General features: G+C 49.0%; 1 protein-coding gene across 2 annotated transcripts in view; it reads left to right on the top strand.

Moving 5' to 3' along the window:
• The first annotated feature begins 1,130 nt into the window (after positions 1-1,130).
• LOC141191555 (uncharacterized) overlaps positions 1,131-6,000 on the top strand; it is a 278,908-nt gene continuing 274,038 nt past the window's right edge. For both annotated transcript variants that reach the window (XM_073661463.1, XM_073661462.1), the window contains exon 1: positions 1,131-1,199. The gene's annotated coding sequence lies outside the window, so the exon portion shown is untranslated. The remainder of the gene's footprint in view (positions 1,200-6,000) is intronic.

Genomic DNA, 6,000 nt, shown 5'->3' with positions numbered 1-6,000 from the left:
CCGCTCCGTGCGCCTCGTACACACCCGGCTCCGCTCCGCACACCTCGTACACGTGCGGCTCCGCTCCGCACACCTCGTACACGCGCGGCTCCGCTCCGTACTCCTCGTACACGCGCGGCTCCGCTCCGTACTCCTCGTACACGCGCGGCTCCGCTCCGTACTCCTCGTACACGCGCGGCTCCGCTCCGTACACCTCGTACACACCCGGCTCCGCTCCGTACACCTCGTACACGCGCGGCTCTGCTCCGTACACCTCATACACACACGGCTCCATACGCCTCGCACAGACGCGGCTCCGCTCCGTACGCCTCGTACAGACACGGCTCCGCTCGCCTCGTACACACGTGGCTCCGCGCGCCTCGTACACACCCGGCTCCGCTCTGTACGCCTCGTACACACGCGGCTCCGCTCCGTACACGCGTGGCTACGCACACCTCGTACACGCGCGGCTCCGCTCCGTACTCCTCGTACACGCGCGGCTCCGCTCCGTACTCCTCGTACACGCGCGGCTCCGCTCCGCACACCTCGTACAAGCGCGGCTCCGCTCCGCACACCTCGTACACGCGCGGCTCCGCTCCGTACTCCTCGTACACGCGCGGCTCCGCTCCGTACTCCTCGTACACGCGCGGCTCCGCTCCGTACACCTCGTACACGCGCGGCTCCGCTCCGTACACCTCGTACACGCGCGGCTCTGCTCCGTACACCTCGTACACGCGCGGCTCTGCTCCGTACACCTCGTACACGCGCGGCTCTGCTCCGTACACCTCGTACACACGCGGCTCTGCTCCGTACACCTCGTACACACGCGGCTCTGCTCCGTACACCTCGTACACACGCGGCTCCGCTCCGTACACCTCGTACACACGCGGCTCCGCTCCGTAAACCTCGTACACACGCGGCTCCGCTCCGTACACCTCGTACACACGCGGCTCCGCTCCGTACACCTCGTACACACACGGCTCTGCTCCGTACACCTCGTACACACACGGCTCTGCTACATCCCCCCTGTAAACCCCTCCTGACCCCACACATAAACTGCAGCTCATCCAGCACCATGACAACCAGCACAGCAGAGTCCTGCATCCACTGAGGCGAGGCCCCTGATCATGTGACCCCTGACTCCTCCCCTCCTGTGACCTCATCACAGGTCCTGTGCGCACAGAGCAGCCATATATGTGGTGGCGGCTTTGCAGGTGGAGGTATGTGGAGACCCCCATTACTGGGCGCAGGGGACATTAACCCCTTCAGCACGGAGACTCTTTTGGGGTCTTGTGTTGCCCCTTTATAAGAATCATAAGGTTTTTGTTCTGTTTCCTGTAATAGATACATACGACCCAACTATGGAGACAGGAAGGGAGGAAATGTATTGTTCTCATAGTACAGGACCCCTTTACTGCCCCACAGTGTAATGCCCCCATTATACCCCTTATGCAGGATGTATGATGCCCCCACACAGTGTAATGCCCTCATTATGCCCCTTATGCAGGATGTATGATGCCCCCACACAGTGTAATGCCCTCATTATGCCCCTTATGCAGGATGTATGATGCCCCCACAGTGTAATGCCCCTATACAGGATGTATGATGCCCCCACACAGTGTAATGCCCCCATTGTGCCCCTTATACAGGATGTATGATGCCCCCACAGCGTAATGCCCCCATTATGCCCCTTATGCAGGATGTATGATGCCCCCACACAGTGTAATGCCCTCATTATGCCCCTTATGCAGGATGTATGATGCCCCCACAGTGTAATGCCCCCATTATGCCCCTATACAGGATGTATGATGCCCCCACACAGTGTAATGCCCCCATTGTGCCCCTTATACAGGATGTATGATGCCCCCACAGTGTAATGCCCCCATTATACCCCTTATACAGTATGTATGATGCCCCCACAGTGTAATGCCCCCATTATACCCCTTATACAGTATGTATGATACCCCCACAGTGTAATGCCCCCATTATACCCCTTATACAGTATGTACGATGCCCCCACACAGTGTAATGCCCCCATTATACCCCTTATACAGTATGTATGATGCCCCCACACAGTGTAATGTCCCCATTATGCCCCTTATGCAGGATGTATGATGCCCCCACAAAGTGTAATGTCCCCATTATGCCCCTTATGCAGGATGTATGATGCCCCCACACAGTGTAATGCCCCCATTATGCTCCTTATGCAGGATGTATGATGCCCCCACACAGTGTAATGTCCCCATTATGCCCCTTATGCAGGATGTATGATGCCCCCACACAGTGTAATGCCCCCATTATGCCCCTTATGCAGGATGTATGATGCCCCCATAGTGTAATGCCCCCATTATGCCCCTTATACAGGATGTATGATGCCCCCACAGTGTAATGCCCCCATTATACCCCTTATACAGTATGTATGATGCCCCCACAGTGTAATGCCCCATTATACCCCTTATACAGTATGTATGATACCCCCACAGTGTAATGCCCCCATTATACCTCTTATACAGTATGTATGATACCCCCACAGTTTAATGCCCCCATTATACCCCTTATACAGTATGTATGATGCCCCCACACAGTGTAATGCCCCCATTATACCCCTTATACAATATGTATGATGCCCCCACACAGTGTAATGTCCCCATTATGCCCCTTATGCAGGATGTATGATGCCCCCACACAGTGTAATGTCCCCATTATGCCCCTTATGCAGGATGTATAATGCCCCCATTATGCCCCTTATGCAGTATGTGTGATGCCCCCACAGTGTAATGCCCCCATTATGCCACTTATGCAGGATGTATGATGCCCCCACACAGTGTAATGCCCCCATTATTCCCCTTATGCAGTATGTATGATGCCCCACAGTGTAATGCCCCCATTATGCCCCTTATGCAGTATGTATGATGCCCCCCTCAGTGTAATGCCCCCATTATGCCCCTTATGCAGGATGTATTATGCCCCCACAGTGTAATGCCCCCATTATGCCCCTTATGCAGTATGGATGATGGCCCCACACAGTGTAATGCCCCCATTATGCCCCTTATGCAGGATGTATGATGCTCCGCACAGTGTAATCCCCCCCATTATGCCCCTTATGCAGGATGTATGATGCCCCCACACAGTGTAATGCCCCCATTATGCCCCTTATGCAGTATGTATGATGCCCCCACATGGTGTAATGCCCCTTATGCAGTATGTATGAGGCTCCCCCACAGTGTAATGCCCCCATTATGCCCCTGTGATCAGGTGACCTGAAGTAACGCACAGACAAACCCTCTAACTGTATGTTACTTTATCTACTGACAAGGATGATGGTCTGGACACATATAGGCCATTATGCTCTCAGGCGTGGAACACATTACTACGAGTGGCACGACAGCAATCAGTTTATCTGGTGTTTCAGTGTAAAGCGCGTCACTTCCGGACATGCACACTAGGGGATGGACATTATCGGACCTCTAGCTCACGAGAAGTAGCGCAGAATCCATTCTATATGTCTTATAACAATTCACCTTTAGGAATCAGAATGGGTTTCCTAGTATGGGGAGGGGTTTTTGATGAAGAGGGATATTTATTAGTGTTTAGCCAGTATGTTCTGTCCGAGTACGCTCGGGCCGAGCTCCGAGTACAGCTGCTCGGTGATATGTTTGAATCACTCCCGTGTGCATGATTTGCGACTGTTTGGCAGCTTTATTACATGTGAAGAATGTGTAAGAAATAGACATTCCTCACATGTAATAAAACTGTCAAACAGTCGCAAATCATGCACACGGGAGCGATTCAAGCATATCACCGAGCAGCTGTAAATACTCGGAGCTCGGCCTGAGCGTACTCGGCGAAAGGGTTAACAGAACATACTCGCTCATCACTAAAATTTATACATGGACACCTGGCTATTAGGCACACTTTGCTGAACATCATGAATTATCGCTGTATCAAGTCTCCTGATGAACCTGTTGGGAAAATGCATTGAGGCAGATTATTGAACCATTCTCTGATGACTGTCATACCCTTTCCTTTATATACACTGTGTGCAGAATAATTAGGCAGGTTGTATTTTAGTGGATTATTTTTATTATTGATCAACAACTATGTTCTCAATCAACCCAAAAGACTCATAAATATCCAAGCTTAATATTTTTGGAAGTTGGAGTGTTTTTTTTTAGATTTGGCTATCTTAAGAGGATATCTGTTTGTGCAGGTAACTATTACTGTCCCGAATTATTAGGCAACTTAATAAAAACCAAATATAATCCCATCTCACTTGTTTATTTTCACCAGGTAAACCAATATCAGTGCACAAAATTTAGAAATAAACATTTCTGACATGCAAAAACAAAACACAAAAAATTAGTGATGAATATAGCCACCTTTCTTTATGATGACACTCAACAGCCTTCTATCCATAGATTCTGTCAGTTGCTTGATCTGTTTTTGATCAACATTGTGTGCAGCAGCCACCAAAGCCTCCCAGACACTGTTCCGAGAGGTGTACTGTTTTCCCTCTCTGTAGATCTCACATTTTATGATGGACCACAGGTTCTCTGGGGTTCAGATCAGGTGAACAAGGGGGCCATGTCATTATTTTTTCTTTTTTTAGACCTTTACTGGCCAGCCACGCTGTGGAGTAGTTGGATGCATGTGATGGAGCATTGTCCTGCATGAAAATCATGTTTTTCTTGAACGATACCGACTTCTTCCTGTACCACTGCTTGAAGAAGTTGTCTTCCAGAAACTGGCAGTAGGTCTGGCAGTTGAGCTTCACTCCATCCTCAACCCGAAAAGGGCCCACAAGTTCATCTTTGATGATACCAGCCCATACCAGTACCCCACCTCCACCTTGCTGGCATCTGAGTCGGAGTGGAGCTCTTTGCCCTTTACTGATCCAGCCTCTGGCTCATCCATATGGCCCATCAAGAGTCTCACTCATTTCATCAGTCCATAAAACCTTTGAAAAATCAGTCTTAAGATATTTCTTGGCCCATTCTTGACGTTTTATCTTATGTTTCTTGTTCAAAGGTGGTCGTTTTTCTGCCTTCCTTACCTTGGCCATATCCCTTGTGATATTTGATACTCCAGTAACGTGGCAGCTCTGAAATCTGGCAAAACTGGTGGCGAATGGCATCTTGGCTGCTTCACGCTTGATTTTCCACAATTCATGGGCAGTTATTTTGCGCCTTTTTTGGCCAACACGCTTCTTGCAACCCTGTTGGTTATTTGCCATGGAACGCTTGATTGTTCGGTGATCACGCTTCAAAAGTTTGGAAATTTCAAGAGTGCTGCATCCCTCTGCAAGACATCTCCCAATTTTGGACTTTTCAGAGCCCGTCAAATCTCTGTTCTGACCCATTTTGCCAAAGGAAAGGAAGTTGCCTAATAATTAAGCACACCTTATATAGGGTGTTGATGTCATTAACACCCCTCCTCATTACAGAGATGCACATCACCAGATTTACTTAATTGGTAGTTGGCTCTCAAGCCTATGCAGCTTGGAGTAGAACAACATGTATGAAAAGTATCATGTGATCAAAATACTCATTTGCCTAATAATTCTGCACACAGTGTATAACTTGAGACATATCTAGTTCTATTTAATGCATCAGTGTTCTTTTTTGATATAGATCAGGGTTAACTACGGCTTCTGAGGGAGAGCCACAGTTGAGTGGGGCGCCATTATCGTTCCTTAGGGTGCCAACCTCCGTGGCCAAGCAGGATAGGGTATGGTAGTGACTGTATCAATTATTCAGCATCATTGTTTACATCTGTTTATATACAACCACAACAAGCCATTCAGCTTGTAATTTTGCTAGTTTTAAGTATATATATATTGTAAGGTAGCGCTATTCATCATGTTGGGGTGCACTCACTTCACCGGGTCAATTAAAGCACACGTGCAACGTTTTCCGGTAGTCTAAAGTCTATCAGTTTATTAAACATCATAAACTGCCTATAACATAGTCCATCTCAGTGGCTCGCAGGAATGTTACACATGTAATGTCCTAGAGCCTTTTC

The sequence above is a fragment of the Phyllobates terribilis genome, unplaced genomic scaffold (assembly GCF_046119375.1).
Source record: "Phyllobates terribilis strain yellow unplaced genomic scaffold, ASM4611937v1 Scaffold_47__1_contigs__length_9908305, whole genome shotgun sequence".
Taxonomy (NCBI): Eukaryota; Metazoa; Chordata; class Amphibia; order Anura; family Dendrobatidae; genus Phyllobates; species Phyllobates terribilis.
This window is presented reverse-complemented; position numbering and strand designations above follow the sequence as displayed.